Below are 14,230 nucleotides of genomic sequence, written 5' to 3'. Positions count from 1 at the left end.
CACCTTTCCCCCATCTTTTCATGGCAGTTTCCTTCTCTCCATTCAGATCTCCCTCAAACATCACCTGTTCAGAGAAGCCATGGCTAATCACCCTGGCTCAGGCAGCACCTCCATCAGCCTTTATCACTCATCCTTTCTCCAGCTTTTTTTTTTTTCTTTTTTGGCACATATTTTCATCTGAAATGATCTACTTCTCGTTTACTGTCTCGATCTGTGCTGTCCAATACAAGAGCCGCTAGCTACACGTGACAAAATTAAAATGAAGTAAAACTAAACACAATTCAAAATTCAGTTTCTCCATCACAGCGGCCGTGTTTCTGGTGTGGCTCATGGCCACGGAATTGGCACGGAGAGAGCATATTTCTATCAGCGCAGAAAGTTCTGTGGACAGCTCTGCTGGAGGCTGTGGGAGCCCGCGAGGGGTGGGGCCTGGTCAGTTTCAGCCTCTGCTGGGTCCTAGGGCCTGGTTATAGGGTAGATACTTTATAAACACTTTGTAAATGAAGGAAGGAACAAACAAATGGCTAAGAGGCCTTGCGAAGTCTGAAGGGGCTGGTTTGCAGGACTGGACAGAGGTCGGCAGGCATCATCTGCAGCCACAAGCCCACACAGCTGAGATCTGAACCTGAGTCTACCTGGCTTCCATCCCAGGCACCCGCTGGGGGCTGCTACTCCGGCCCCAAGGGCAGAAATTTGTAAAAAGCTGCCCCGACCACAGCCAGACTTGGCTCTGCAGCCCAGCAACAACTTGCTGACTCAGCCAGAGGCACAGGGTGGGAGGGGCAGTGCCTGGCCAGGAACACTCCTCCAGGCTGGGCCCTCACCAGCCCCCCACCCCTGCATCTCCCACCTTGAGCTAGCTGTGGCCACTTTAATGGATCTGGCCACATCCTCTCTGTAAGATGCCTCTGCACTTGCCAGGTTCCCAGTGGGGATGTGCGTGGCATTCCCCCAAAATCCTCCCCTCCTTGTTCCCGACTTCTGCCACATCCCAATAACCCTCATTAAATCTTTCATTCAGCTGGCTAACGCCGTTCTCTTAAACTAATTTACTTTAGAAACTAACTCTATAATGCACAGCTCTAACAGCGGAGCCTTGAAAGTCACCAGAAAAATTATTACAATGAAACCATGTACTGAGTTCTTCCATTTTCCCTGGATACTGTTGCTAAAGCCAGCAGCAGCATGGGATTTGGTTAGAGAAGAGATTGGCAGGTACTGGTGTTCAAGATCCCCCGGCACCCGGCTGAGGCTTTCTCCCAGACATGCTACAGACCAGAGAACAGGGTTGTCGCTGGTCTGTGTAGGTCTGTGCTGCCAGATGCCTCCCCCACAGGTCACCCCAAAACAACCTCACCCTGGGGGCGGGTCCCCCACTTTAGGACTCATGGCTCAGAAGAAGTAGGAGGCCTAGAATCTCTTCCCAGCTCTGTCCCCAGGAAGCTGTTTGGCCCTGAGCAAGTCCCTGTCCCTCTCTGGGCCTTCACTTCCTCCCCTGTGCACAGGAGGATTGGGTTTTTTGGTGCCTGCAAGCTGATTTTTGTGGGTTCAAGGCCTTTAAAGATAGGGAAATTGAGGCACTGGCCAGAGAATTCCCCAAGGCCAGGCTTCACGGGGCTCTTGACTGACTTGCCTTAGCAGGGTGGTCACAGCTAGAATTTCAGCATCTCTCCTGTCCAGTCGCTACCTGAGTTCTGGGAACACAGAAGAAACAGGGCAGGAGTTTCCGTTGTGGTGCAGCAGTTAACAAATCCGACTAGAAACCATGAGGCTGTGGGTTTGATCCCTGGCCTTGCTCAGTGGGTTAAGGATTCAGTGTTGCTGTGAGCTGTGGTGTAGGTCACAGACATGGCTTGGATCTGGTGATGCCGTGGTGTAGGGCAGCAGCTGTGGCTCCCACTTGACCTCTAGCCTGGGAACCTCCATATGCTGTGGGTGAAGCCCTAAAAAAAAACAAAGAAAAAGAAAAAAGAAAGAAAAGAAACAGGGCAGACAACCTCCCACGGCTTCTCTTCTAGGGAGGGACAGGGACAGATGAAGGCAGCCATGCAAAGATGGGGAGGAAGGAATTCTAGGCAGAGGGCACAGCACATGCAAAGGTCCTGAGGTAGGAACGAACACACTAAGTTCTAGGGAACAAGAGACAGATGGGACTAGAGGGTGCAAGAGAGGATGTCATTTGAGGAATGAATATATTGACACACGAATGATTACCACACTTCTGCAACAATTCTCTTTTCACACACACACTTGCATCTATAGAGCGCCTGCTGTATACCAGGCTCCAGGCTGGGACACAGGATGACCCAGGCAGACCTGGCCCAGAATTAGGGAGTTCAAGGGCTGTAGGGAGGCAGACAGGGGCTCTAGCAATTAAGGACCAGAGGTGTGATGGGGGATGCGCCTGGCACAGGGGTGGGGCAGGCTTCTGGGAGGAGGTGGTATCTAATATGTGAAAAAACGGGCGACTGGAAGAGAAAACCTAAGTGGTGCTAGACCAAAGGAGAAAGGCAAGAATAGGAACCTTGGGCCAAGTGCATCTCGTGCGTGAGAAGACTTAGGGACCAGGGGGCTGCTGAGGGGGATGGGATGGCAGAGCCAGGTTCCCTGCTTGGCCTGAACCTGCTGTGTGAGCTCAGGTGTGGGCATGTCCTCTCTGGGCAGCTCCCCGAGCTCTCAAGCCCTGGGTGAACAGAGAGAAGGTGACATCTCTGGACCCGGGTTTGGACCTGGACCCAAATCCCACCTACCCTGAGAGGCGGAAAATGGGGGTGGGGAGCAAAGTGCTCCAAACAAAGCCAGGCACACAGTAGGTGCTCAGTTTGTACACTGCTACTACGATTGCTCTCCCTATGGGCCAGGCATCCAAAAAGCAGCTCAGTTAACCTCCTCAAAGACTGATGAGATTATTCTCCCCATTTTTCAGTGGGGGAAACTGAGGCCCGGAGGTGGGCCCAAATTCTCACCGCTAGTCAGTGGCAGAGCTGGGACATGAACCCAGGCTGGTTCTTAACTCCCCACCACCACCACCACCACCACTCATCCAAGCCCTGGCTTCCCTCCCTAACCTCTGCCCTCCTGCCTAACTGGAGGTCACCCAGTTGTGGAATTTGCGACATTTTAAACCTAGCCCAGCTGTGATTTTGCAATCTGCACATGGGCTGGGGCTGGCTTCCACTTGGAGGCACGAGGATGGACCACTGGCTCCCAAGTCTATTAGCTACTATGACTACTTATGAATTATTTCCCGGAAGTGGCCCCCAGCAAGCAGTGCTCATTGAAATGACAGAAGAGGCATGGTTTTGGGTAAGCACAGTGGTCTGGGATCAGAAACTGTCCCGGGAAGTCTCAATGCCTGGCCTTCGCACTGTCTTGTCCCTCTGCTGGGCACACTCTTCCCCCTGAAATCTACCTGGCTCACTCCCTCACCACCTCTGTTCAAATGTCACCTTTTCAGTGAGGTCTTCTTGGGACATCATCTTGAAAATTTTGCCTCCCACTCTGAGTGCTCCCCAGACCCTTTCTCTGATTCTTTTTTTTTTTTTTTTTTTTTTCTCCTTGAGCAACATACCACTTTCTGACATTTGATGTGGGGTTTTTTTTTTTTTTTTTTTTTTTTTTTTCCTGTGCTTTGTTTATTCTCCAACTCCCCAACTGGAGTGCTAGCTGCAAGAGGGCAGGGGATTTGTTCTTTCAAATTCTTCCGAGCAGCTGGTACATAGCAGATCCAAACATTTGCAGAAGGGAGAGTCGCTCTTATCTGCCCCAAGAAGCAACCTCTGTTGCTGGTTTGTGTCAATCTTTGCATATCTTTCCCAAGCAGTTACAGACCAAAGGTAAGGCTAGAATACTGAGTGGGAGCCACACGGGAAGGGACTTGGAGAACAGACTTGTGATTGCCAAGGGGGAGGGGGAGGGAGTGGGATGGACTGGGAATCTGGGGGTTAACAGATGCAAACTATTGCATTTGGAGTGGATAAGCAATGAGATCCTGCTGTACAACACAGGGAAACTGTATCTAGTCACTTATAATGGAACATGATGGAGAATAATGTGAGAAAAAGAACGTATATATATACGTGTGACAGGGTGACACTGATGTACAGTAGAAATTGACAGAACACTGTAAACCAACTATAATGGAAAAAATTAAAATTAAAAGGGAAAAAAAAAAAGGAGGAGTTGCTGACGTGGTGCAGGGGAAATGAATCTGACTAGGAACCATGAGGTTGTAGGTTCGATCCCTGGCCTCAATCAGCAGGTTAAGGATCCGGCATTGCCATGAGCTGTGTGTGGTGTAGGTTGCAGATGCAGCTTGGATATGGTGTGGCTGTGGCATAGGCCAGCAGCTATAGCTCTCATTTGACCCCTAGCCTGGGAACCTCCATGTGCCACAAGTGCCGCTCTAAAAAGAAAAAAAAAAAAAAAAAAAAAATACTGAGTGGGTTTTTTTCCACCCACGAAACTGTATCATCTTGTTTGTTATCATTTCCCAACTTGCATTCTTTCACTGACATTGTATCTACTGAGCACACACATTTGCCTGCTAAATATAATCTTCTGCTACAATGCCTTACCAGGTTATCACAATCCCCTGTTGATGAACACTTAGGTTAGCTCCTGTTTTTTCTCTCTCTCAGTCTCCACCCATGCCTGTGAACCTCTGTGACCACACCGGCCACATCTCAATGCTGAGAGGTGTGCAGCTGGGGCATCTCTACCTTCCCTTTGGGCCTAACATCACCTCTAGGAAATATGAAAGAAGCAGTCTCATGAAATGAGGCATATTGAAAGTCCACGTGGCCAAAGACTTGAAGCAACCTAAGTGCCCAACAGCAGAGGACTGGTAAATGCATACCAGTGTAAGGGACCAAATACTGCCACAAAAGATTAGTATCTTTTAGTATTATGAGACTAGTATCACAGCTGTGAAAGGGAAAAGCCAGATGCATAATTATGAAATTACCTTTTAAGATACTACATTTTCAAGAGGGGGAAAGAAAAACCACCAAAGTACAGAACAGCTTTTAAAAGATGCTATCATTTTGCGTAAACAAAGAAATACACACCTAGCTGCCTACTGAATGTTCACCAAAGATGTCTAGATAACTGCGCTGCCCGAAACGGTGGCCACGAGCCATGCAAGGCCATTTACATTCGAATGCAATAAAATGGAATAAAATTTAAAATGTGAGTCCTCATTTGCACTAGCTACATTGCCAATGCTCAACAGCACATGTGGCTAGAGGCTATTTTATTAGAAAGCATGGGTACAGCGTGTTTCTAACATCATACCGAAGTTCTGCTGGACAGCACTGATACAGAGCAGGGGCCAGCAAGCTACAACACATGGGCCAAAGCTGGCCTGCTGGCTGTTTGTGTCAATAAAGCTTTATTGGCACTCGACCACAGCCCTTCATTCATGGAAGTCTCTGGCTGTTTTCATGCTACAAGGGCAGCATGCTGAATAGTATTGAGAGAAACCGCTGTCCGGCAGGGCTGAAAAGACTTACAGTCTGGCCCTTTCCAGAAAAAAACCACGGTCCTAGAAGGAGGCTGGTGGCTGCTTCTGGGGAAGAAGAGGGGAGGGAGACTGAGGATGTGAGGGAAGCAGGGGTAGAAAGGCTCTCCACTGTGTATTCTTCCATATATCCTCAAGTGCGTCCCACATGTATGTGTTATCTGGCCAGAAAAGGAAATTAAAAATAAAAAGATGTTGCAAAGTGGCGAAGCTGATTTATTCTCCTGCTGGTGACGCCCAGAGGTCTCTCTCCCATTACCACTCTGGATATCATCAAGCTTCAGACATTTTTGCCAAGCGGATGAGCAAGAAATGGATCTTGTTGTTTCAATTTGCATCTCCTGGGCCAGACTTAGGGAATCTTTAAATATGGATAAATGCTTGTCTGTCTACTCATCCATCAGCCCCCAGACTCTGAAAAGGCAGGGACCCCATCCATCTCAATCACCGCAGCATCTCAGCACCCGCGGGGGGCCAAACAAACAGTTGGGAGCCCAATAAACATGTGTTGGGTGGATGAATGCAGGCCTGAGGGACTTGGGCCCAGGGATGGCGCTGCATTACAAAGCCCGGGGTCCTTGGAGAAAGCCGTGGGCATCGAATGCTAAGCCCAGCTTCTTCCAGGCAGGCTCACCAAAGGACCATGGCCGGCCTGGCTCCTGAGCAGGCCACAACTGCCAGCCCCTTGGGCAGGATCCTGTGGACATCCTTCCTGGGGGCTGTGCTGAGCAGAGGGGGTACGGGCAGGGTGGGGGGAACCTCACGCTCCCTGGCAAGAGAGAGATTATATATTCATCAGAATCTTAAACAAAAGCCCCGCGGCCGCCTGTCAGCCAGGCTCTGGCTTTTATGGTAATCGGCGATGAATTACCCACAATGCCCAGCCAAGCGCAAGTGGTTCTTGGCCCAGATCCTAAACTAATTTTTGTATGTTCATGTGTATATAATTTCACTCTCTCCCTCCTGTCCCACTTCCATCATTAGTGGGAGGCTTGGGGGAGGGGCTGGTGGGGGCAGAGGGACCCCTGAGTGTAAAACAGAGGGTGCTCATCAAGACCCCCAGCCCTCGAGCCCACCTGGCACCAAGCTCTGGGTCCAGAGTGTGTGGAGGTGGGAGGTGAGTGCCAAGCTGGAGTCAAGGGGAGCCTGGAAACCACCGAGAACTAAAGCTGGCAGCCCTGGGGGTGGAAAACACACAGAGAAGAAGAGAGAGGAGCAACGTGGGGAGGGTGTGTGGGCCCACAAGAGCTGTGCCACACATGCTGTGTGGTCTGGGACGAGTGCCCTAACCTCTCTGGGCCTCAACCTCCTGGTCTACAAACCGGGCCTCCTCCATATCCTGAACTGGAGACTTGCAGCAAATCTCAGAATTTCTGCCCCAAGAGCCCCAGTGGAGCTTGGGGTTGACAAAACTCTGGCCCCAGCCCCATCCAAACCCAAATGTGTAGCTGGCTGTGTTCTAAGTGGTTTGTACATATTAACTCATTTTGTTGCCTTCCGTTATCATCTCCACTATACAGATGGGGAAACTGAGGCTGAGAAAGGGATGTGCCTCAGGCAGAGGCCACCGACTTATCTGCACCATGGAATACCAGCTCCAGATCATATCCAAGGGCTAACTTAGGAGCTACCAGCTTCAGGAGGCCCCTTCCAGCACCTGTAGAGAGACGCAGTCCTTTTCCCTTCTGGGAAACTTGGTGGATGTCTGTAACCTGGGGGCTCCCCATGCCGGTTCCTCCGTCCTTGTAGGTTCTCAAGCCAGAGACCTAGGAGTTATCTTTGATTCCTTGCAACCCCACCTGGCACCCATTGTGCCACCTACTTCTCCTCCCTCTGCCTCCACCTAGACCAGCCTCATCATCACTCACCTGGACAGGTACAGTCACCCCCAACCCTGGTCCTTGGCTCCTGCCCTCACCCTCACGGTCTGCCCTACTTCAGTGGCAAAAGGGCACCTGTGAGGATTGGAGTCAGGTCCTGCTTCTGCTCTGCCCATGGCTCCCTTTTACTCCCTGGGGCAAAAACTCAAGTCCTCTTGCCACCCACGAGGCCCTGCACAACCTGCCCCGTCCCCTCCTTGCCCTCACTTGCTCCCGCCCTCGCCACTGCTCCAGACACATGGGCCTCCTCACTGCTCCTCCAACATACCAAGCACGCCCCTGCCCCAGGGCCTTTGCACAACTCTTTTCCCCACCTCAGGAACGCTGTTCCCTCAGACCACCACTTAATTCATTCTCTCACCTCCTGCTGGTCTTTATTGAAATGTCACCTCCTCAAAGAGGCCCGCCTTGATTCTGTAGCTAAAACAGCACCTCCTTATCACCTACCCCTTTCCCTGGCTTCGTTTTTCTTAAAGGCATCTAGTATCCCCTTAATAAATATTTAATCTATTTATTTGTTCTTCTTTTCCTCTGTCTTCTTCACCAATCTATTCCCAGCACCCGGGTCAGGGCCTAGCATACAGCGGAGGCTCAGTAAACATCCACGGATGAATCTCTAAAACCCCCAGCAGGGTCCCAGGCCCCGAAGAAGCACTATAATTGCTATCTCAACACTCTTAGTGTTTGAAAGAAAATTTTAGATCTGAAACCAAGGTGGGCAAGGTGGACTCTTCCAACTGGCCCAGTGGGAGCAGTCAAAGAAAAAAAACAATCCTATCCCCCTAAACTGTCAAGGGGAAGCCTGCACTCACTCTCTGATGGATGAAGCAGAAATTACAGACACTCTACAGGGTGACCAGGTGAGATCCAGCACATGCTAAAACATGTATTCCACAAAGACACCTGTGTGTGAACAAACACTGCAGCTCATCTCATGGGAACCTGAGACAGAGAGATGGATGGACATGACCATCAGGAGGAGGCTGGGCATGTCAATGGCACAGTATGCAGCCCCCCAGAAGGCGATGAAGGCTCTGTACATACTGAGTCTGTTTGTGGAAGAGCAAGGCATGGAACAGTGGGTGTCGGATGTATGGATAAAGGGGAAAGGGACCAAGAGACCTATATTTGCTAATGCTGAAATAATAACAGCAATAACAACAATACATGCTAATATTTTAAGACCATGGATTACATGCTAGACCCTTATTTCACACAATTCTCTCCATTTTACCCAAGACAAAACTGAGCCTCGGAGAGGTCAGGCCACTTGCCCGAAGTCACACAGCTTGGAGATGGCAGGTCAGAAATAAGAGTATAGGTCGCCCAGTCCCAGAGCCTGACCTGGGATGAGGTGACAAAGCTCACTGGCAGCCTCAATCTCAATACCTGGTACACAGTAAGTGCCCCTCAAATGCTGCAGAGATGTCCCAAGGGCAAAGTGAGCAGAGGCAGGACTATGCTCGGGTAGAAAGGGCAGGAGTTCCTGAGCAGTGGGTCCGACGTCTGCTGGGGAGAAGGGATGAGGGCTTGAGCAATCAATGCAAACATGTTGGAAACTCGGCATTGGGGAACGAGGCGGCTGGCTCGGAAAAGAACAATTGGCTGCCAATCTCACTTCCTCCTGTGACAGAGATGGGCAGGCCTGGCCGGGACCCATGCCTGGCACAAAGCCAGGGCCAACGGGGACCTCCCCACCTGTCATCCCTGATGTGTTCATCAAGAGCAAGGGTGACGTCATAACCATCCATGGTGGGTGGCAGGAGGAGGTATGAATGGAGGGGAGAGCCTGGCCCAAGGTCACGGTGGCTCCTGGCAAACCTTTCCTCCACTTTGCCTCAGTGGGACTAACTCACCATTCAACTTGTGTTGACAGAGAACTATATGGTATGAGGTCCAAGACCACGGGTTTGACGTGTGTTTGATCCCAGGCTCTACTCATTGCTTACCCTGTGACCTTAAGGAGTCCTTTCCCTTCTATATAACCTCGGTTTCCCCATCTGTGAAGTGGAATCATCAGCCCCCAGCTCAGGACGACATTCCCAAGCCATGGGCTTTAGATTCGGAACAACCCCAGTTTGCATTGTGGCTTAACCTCCTTCTAGCTGAGTGGCCTTGGGCAAGCAGTGTAAGTGATCTGGGCCTACGTCTCTTTATCTTTAACAAGGAGTTAAAGGCTCCTTATCTAAGCTCCTGGATCAAGTCATGCCTGAAGCTAAATCTGTCCCAACATCAGCCCTCTCAGTTAAAAGACTCAATCACTTTATCTTTTAAAAAATAAATAAATACAAAGAAAAAAATAAAGTCAGTTTGATTGGGGTTTCTCCACCTTTCAACCTGCATGCCCACTCTGCGCCTGAGGATGGACCCTTCTTAGTAGCAGGGCAGGGAGCCGAGGATAACCTTCAAGGCTATTTCTGCTCAACAGCCAACCTGCGGAGGGACTTGAAACAGACCCGAACCTCTGGGTCTCAGATCTTTCAGAATGCAGATGGTGGAAAGCAACACCCTCGTGGCATCCGGGTCTGGGACTGAGGGCAGTGCCCGTTTACTGAGCACCTGCCTCATACCCATTCACTGGCTGTCTATTATGGACCCATTGTCTACGATCTCACACGATCCATTCAGTGAGCACCTACTATGTGCTGGGCCTCGTGCAAGATACAAGACTTCACTGCACCTGGACAGCTCACAGTGACTCTGTATTGGATGTCTTTGCCCATGCTGTTCCCTCTGCCTGGAACCCCATTCCCTCCTCTCTGCCCAGATAGCTCTTACTCCACTGCGCCACCTTAGATCAGGTGCCAGCCCCTCCAGGAAGCCTTCCCCTCCAGGAAGCCTTCCCTGACCTCCCCTCCCATCATTCGCGCTTGGAGCCCTCCTCCTCTCCCCGTCCCAGCTCCACATCTGATGATTCCTGTATTTCATTGAGTTCAGGATGCATCACTATTTTATGTGTCAGTAACAAAAGAAAAAGAGCTGCCAGTTAAATTGGACACGACTTCCTTATCACACAGAATTATCTACTATGACCACTACTGAAAGAGCTTTTCACAACTTCTTTGGACATAGATTTTGATCACCTTTCTCTCCTGCACAGAAATGGAAAGTGGAAGTGAAATATATAGTTGAAGTTTTCCTAAAACTCTTCTGTGATCCAAACCCAGCTCTTCTGAATTGCTTTTGGCCCCAGAGCTGTTGATTTGGGGTTTCGCACATGACACTGGTTGCTGTGCTGCCAGGCCCCAGGCACCTAGCATTTCCCACCGGCAGCTGCCCCAGAATTTCCCCCCAAGCCTCTAATACAGTAAGGAACCCACGGAAAGTAGTGACAATCCACGGAAGGCTCCTATCCACCCTCACGTGGCCCAAGCACTGTGCTTTGTCAACTGACATTTTGGGGGTCACATTGGTCAGGACGGGAACCAATCTGCCTAAAACTGCCTGGTGCATAACTGGAGCTCAGAAAATATTACTGGGATGACAAGCAAATAGCTGAGCCTGATTTCACAGGAAACGAGAATTCAGAGAGGTTGGACAAAAGCCATAAAGTCACACAGCTACGTAAGAGGTAGGCGCAAGTTCAAATCCAGGGTCCACAGCTTTGCCCTGGTCTTCCTGCCTCCAGCATTTATAACATATTTTCCTAAAATGGGGCAGAGCAGGGATCCCAGCCAACCTCCTGATGAAGAGAACTCAAGCTCACGCAAGCCTTTAAATGCATGTAGTCAATCTCTATATAAATTAGGAGGAAGTGATGGCTGTTAAATGCTTAGAGAGCAAGCTGCACGCCAGCCAGGTCCAGCAGCAGGTCAGCCCGGCTGGCCACTCTGCCACTGTGTGGCTGGGCAGATGACTCAACCTCTCTGGGCCTCAGTTTCCCCACCTGCCAAATGGGTATGAGTCCCAACCTCACGGAGCTCCCATGAAGATTAAGCCTATGAAAACTCTGCCTCCAAACTCTATCCAAAATCTGCCCACTTCTCCCCAGTCTTCTGTCTCCATCTGGTCACCCCATCATCCTGCCCGGACCAGTCCAGTCTCCTCTGCCTGCTCCCCACCGCCACTCCCAGTCTGTGAGCATCTGAGGGACCCATCAAAAGCCCAGTCCTCCTGGGCCCACAAGGTCCTACACGACTTGCCTCCACCCCTGTCCCCCTCCTCCCTCTCTCCCCCTCACTCACTCCTGCCACATGAGCCTCCTCACTGTTCTTCCAACATCCCAGGCACAGTCCTGCCCCAGGGCCTTTACACATGCTGTGGCCACTGCCCAGAACATTCTTTCCCCACATAGCCACTCGGCTCCCTCCCTCACATCCATCTTGGCTTTACTCAAATTGTCAACTCCTCAATAAAAAGCCATTAAAATAATAGCAGTGGAGTTCCAGTCGTGGCACAGCAGAAATGGATCCGACTAGGAACCATGAGGTTGCAGGTCCGATCCCTGGCCTCACTCAGTGGGTTCAGGATCCGATGTTGCCGTGAGCTGTGGTGTAGGTCGCAGATGCGGCTCGGATCTGGCGTTGCTGTGGCTGTGGTGTAGGCCGGCAGCAGCAGCTCCGATTAGACCCCAGGCCAGGGAACCTCCATATGCCGCTGGTGTGGCCCTCAAAAGCAAAAGAAATAAAAAATAAAAAATAAAATGACAGCACTAAAAAATAAATAAAAGAAAATAGAATTCCCTCTGGTAGCTCAGCAGGTTAAGTACCCAACTCGTATCCATGAGGATGTGGCTTTGATCCCTGGCCTTGCTCAGTGGGTTAAGGATCCAGCATTGCTGTGAGTTGTGGTGTAGGTCACAGATGGGGCTCAGATCCCACTTTGCTGTGGCTTTGGCGTAGGCCAGCAGCCGTAGCTGATTGGACCCCTAGCCTGGGAACCTCCATATGCTGCGGGTGCAGCCCTAAAAAGCAAAAAATAAAATAAAATAAAATACAGCCCTCATCTCTCCACTCACGTATCCTTTTTCTCCTTCACTGTGTTCTCTTATCACCACCTAACATCACACATATGTTGCTTGTCATCTCTTTCTGATCAGAATGTGAGCCCCACAAAGGCACACACTCCCTCCCCCGCTGAGTCCCAGCAGAGAGCTCGGCACACAGTAGGTGCCCAGATGACGGAAGGCACAGATGTGGGGGCGGCGGCAGCGGCCGCAGCTAAACTAGCCATGGACTGGCAGCGGAAGCATCCACGCCTCCTCCAGGGGGCCTTTCCTGTCCCCGTTGCAGCGCCATCCCTGGATTCTGCCCTCTGCCCTCTGCCCCCTTTCCTGAGCCTCTAGCCAACACCTGCTTAGCCAAGGCAGGAAGCAGGGGCAGCCTCCGGGGGCCTGTGGCTGGGGCTGGGCACGTTCCTCCGGGCAGTTTAATCCCAGCCTCAATGGGAGGGAGGCCCCAGAGGCTGAGCCAGGACCTCCCAGCCAAACAAACAGATCAACTCTGTCTCCCTGATACCCCTCCCACGAAGAGTCGGCACTCTGGAAAGTGCCTGATGACTCTTTAGTGAGCAGAAGTATTACTGTTGTTGTTGTTGTTATTATTTTGGCCACACCTGGGGCACGTGGAAGTTTCCAGGCCAGGGATCGATCCCACACCATAGTAGCAAACCCAGCTGCTGCAGTGACAACATCAGATCCTTAACCCACTGTGCCAGAAGGGACTCCATGAATAGATGTATTATTTACGGGCACCAGGTCACACACTCTGAGTCCAGCAGTGAGGCTTTACCCTTACTAACTCATGGGACCCGGAGGGCGGGGTCATCATTTTCCCTATTTAACAGATAGGGACACAGATGCCAGGAAATGATATCACAACAGATGAGGAAACGGAGCTGGGACTCGAACCCAGGCTTTCTGGTCCCAGGGTCTGGTTCTTAACCACTAATCTATGTGGCCTCAGTGAACACAAGAATAAAAAACAACAGGAAAACGTCTCCACATCTAAGGAGCATTTGCTGTGTCCTTAGGCTGGGTGGAGCAGAAAACAGCAGATGTGCCTCATCTGGCCACCTGCCAACGATCTGGTGACGTGGGCCCATTCTAAGGATGAGGAAAACTGAGTCCCTGAAGGAGGGAAAACTGAGTCCCTGGCAGCGGGACTCAGTGATTTCCTAAAGGTTCCCAGAAGCAGCAGTGGCCAGAGTTGGCACCAAATTCACTCCATCCTTCCCCAGGATGGGTGATGGTGGCCATTTCAGAGGGGGCTGGGGGCTGCAACGAAGTCAGCTCCCAGCTCGAGGACACCGGCTGGGCTGGGCCCTGAGTGGAAAACCCTCACGGGGTCTCAGTTCCAGGTGGGTAAACAGGTTCAGAAAACTTCAACCATTTGCCCAAGTCCCGCAATGTGCCCACTTCACAGCCTGGTGAACCAAGGCTCAGCAAGGTCCCCCCACATGCCCAAAGCCATGCAGCCAGCAAGAGGCAGCACTGGGACTCGAACCCAGGGCTCTCCAACCAGAATCAGAACTGTGAGTGACATGAGCCTGCAGCGGAAGCTCTCAGTGCTGCAAACCAGACGGCCAAGACATGATGGAATATCCGTGGGGATCCACAGCATGAAACCCCAAATGACAAATGTCGGGATGGAAGCAGCCTTGTGGGTGGCTGGGCGGGGCGGGTGGGGAGTGGGGTGGGGAACAGGACACCTAACACCAACTGTATTTTTAAAAAATCCCACATCAATAAGGAGGCCGGCCCGTCAGCACAGCGTCACATCCGTGGGCGGGCAGAGGCCCCAAAACGCAGGGATGCGGCTATTTTAAAGGGGCTATTTCTGGAGGCCGAGGTGAGAACACGGGGGCGAGAGGAAGGAGCAGGAGCAGCCGT

The 14,230-nt window shown here is 51.2% G+C and overlaps 1 protein-coding gene across 7 annotated transcripts in view; it reads right to left on the bottom strand.

The window, feature by feature from the left end:
* PTPRS (protein tyrosine phosphatase receptor type S) overlaps positions 1-14,230 on the bottom strand; it is a 105,691-nt gene that overhangs the window by 78,293 nt on the left and 13,168 nt on the right. The window lies entirely within an intron of this gene.

This window comes from Sus scrofa, chromosome 2 (assembly GCF_054392235.1).
Source record: "Sus scrofa isolate SSC_HxYL_T2T_F1_AM1 chromosome 2, Sscrofa_HxYL_maternal_Yorkshire_Landrace_v2.0, whole genome shotgun sequence".
NCBI classification, from domain to species: Eukaryota; Metazoa; Chordata; class Mammalia; order Artiodactyla; family Suidae; genus Sus; species Sus scrofa.
The sequence above is the reverse complement of the archived record's forward strand: the minus strand, read 5'-3'. Positions and strand labels throughout refer to the sequence as shown.